Raw genomic sequence first — 2,772 nt, 5'->3', positions numbered from 1 at the left:
GTTTTAGCCATGGAGATCGAAGTACTTATTGAACCTTATAGGTATGGTTTACTTTGTGATCAAATAAATGATTTGTGGACAAAGGATTGATTTTGAACAATGATAAACCAACTACATACAAAGAAGTTATGATGGGCCCTGACTCCGTTAAAATGGCCATGCGCCATGAAATCCATGATAGATAAATACTTTTTGAAAGTAAATGGATCTATAAAATTGATGGACTTGGATGGAATATCCTTGAAGAAGCTCGACTTGTCAAAAAGTTATTTACGACAAAGTTCAAAGAGTTGACTACGATAAGATTAGATCTTCCGTAGCAATGCTTATAGTCTATGTGGATTATTCTAGTAAACACTACATATTTCTTTTATGAGATATGCTAGTAGGATGGCAAATTACATAACTTAACAGAAGTGTGTATTAAAGGTGTATACAAGATACAACCAAGAGTTTTGCTGGTCCGTGGAATACTAGATAGGTATACAAACTTCAATTGGATGAAGTAAGTATCGTGGAGTTGGAATCTTCACTGAATGAAATAGTCAAAGAGTTTTTTATTTCATCAGATACGATGAAGATGCTTGTATTTGCAAGAAATTAAGTGGGAGCGCTAAGACATATTTGTAATACTTTATGTAGATGACATATCATTGATTATAAATAATGTAATTATATAATTGATTAACAAGGTTTCATTGAGAATTAACTTCAATGAAAGGATATGAACTGAAACATATTTAGTGTCAAGATCTATGAAGATAGATTGAAGCACATAATAAGTTTAAGTTAAAAGTACATAGAATGAATATTGAAGTAGTTCAATATAAAATTAAGAAAGTGTTCTTTTCATGTGAAGGTTTAACAAGACTTGAGTGTATTTGACACTTAATGAGTAAAACCACATGAGTGATTTTAGATCACGAATAATATGTACATAATCAGATGTCATGTGCTCTAAAGAGTTAGGAGCATATACCCGAATGATTCATGTGATGAGTATTGGACAACAGTAGGAATATCCTTGAGTACTTTAGAAGAACCAAGGATATATATAATTTTGTATGGGGTAATGACAAACAAATCACTGTAATGTGTTGCACCGATATTAGTTTGGTCACATATAAAAATAAATTTCAATCTCAAATTAGGCTAAGTGTTGTTTAAAAGGTAGCACAATGAGCTAGAAGTTGTCTATGCTAGATTTAGATGAGTTCTAAATGTTGTGACGGATTCTACAAACGAAGGCAGAGTATGTCATTGTTTTGACAATGACTGAGGATGTTAAAGTCAAGAAGTTCTTTGAGAACTTGGTGTAGTTCCGATAGTGTCAGAACTTTGAAGCTATATTGTGTGTGACAATATTAGTGACATATTTCAGACCGCGGAATAAAGGTTCCACCAGAAGACCAACATATTTAATGCCGACTCATTTGGAAAATGAGTGATGCGTTGAGACGCAAATGAATTGTAAAATACATATGTTTCTGAGCATGTCAGATCCGTTGACTAAAACTTCTCCCGTGAGCAAAACATGATAAAGCACCGGAAGGCCAAGGTGTTATATCTTTACATATGTAAACTAGATTATTGACTCTAGTGCAAGTGGGAGACTGTTGGAGATATGCCCAAGAGGCAATAATAAATGGTTATTATAATCTTTGTGTTTATGATAATGTTTACATACCATGCTATAATTGTATTAACCGAAACATTGATACATGTGTGTTATGTAAACAACAAGGAGTCCCTAGTAAGCCTCTTGTATAACTAGCTTGTTGATTAATAGATGATCATAGTTTCATGATCATGAACATTGGATGTTATTAATAACAAGGTTATGTCATTATGTGAATGATGTAATGGACACACCCAATTAAGCGTAGCATAAGATCACGTCATTAAGTTATTTGCTATAAGCTTTCGATACATAGTTACCTAGTCCTTTCGACCATGAGATCATGTAAATCACTTATACCGGACGGGTACTTTGATTACATCAAACGCCACTGCGTAAATGGGTGGTTATAAAGGTGGGATTAAGTATCCGGAAAGTATGAGTTGAGGCATATGGATCAACAGTGGGATTTGTCCATCCCGATGACGGATAGATATACTCTGGGCCCTCTCGATGGAATGTCGTCTAATTAGATTGCAAGCATATGAAAGGTTCATAAGAGACCACATACCACGGTACGAGTAAAGAGTACTTGTCAGGAGACGAGGTTGAACAAGGTATAGAGATACCGATGATCAAACCTCGGACAAGTAAAATATCGTGTGACAAAGGGAATCGGTATCATATGTAAATGGTTCAGTCGATAACTAAAGTCATCGTTGAATATGTGGGAGCCATTATGGATCTCCAGATCCCGCTGTTGGTTATTGGTCAGAGAGAAGTCTCAACCATGTCTGCGTAGTTCGCGAACCGTAGGGTGACACGCTTAAGGTTTGATGTCGTTTAAGTAGATATGGAATATGGAATGGAGTTCGAAGTTTTGTTCGGAGTCTCGGATGGGATCCAGGACATCACGAGGAGGTCCGGAATGGTCCGGAGAATAAGATTCATATATAGGAAGTCATATTCCAAGTTTGGAAATGATCCGGTGCATTTATGGCAGGTTCTAGAAGGTTCTAGAAAAGTCCGGAAGAAATCACCATGGAAAGTGGAGTCCCGGAGGGACTCCACCTTGCATGGCCGGCCAAACCCTAAGGGGTGGAGTCCCAGGTGGACTCCACCATAGGTGGCCGGCCACCCCACCTAAGGGAAAG

This window comes from Lolium perenne, chromosome 1 (genome assembly GCF_019359855.2).
Source record: "Lolium perenne isolate Kyuss_39 chromosome 1, Kyuss_2.0, whole genome shotgun sequence".
Taxonomy (NCBI): Eukaryota; Viridiplantae; Streptophyta; class Magnoliopsida; order Poales; family Poaceae; genus Lolium; species Lolium perenne.
Note: the sequence above shows the minus strand (reverse complement) of the source record.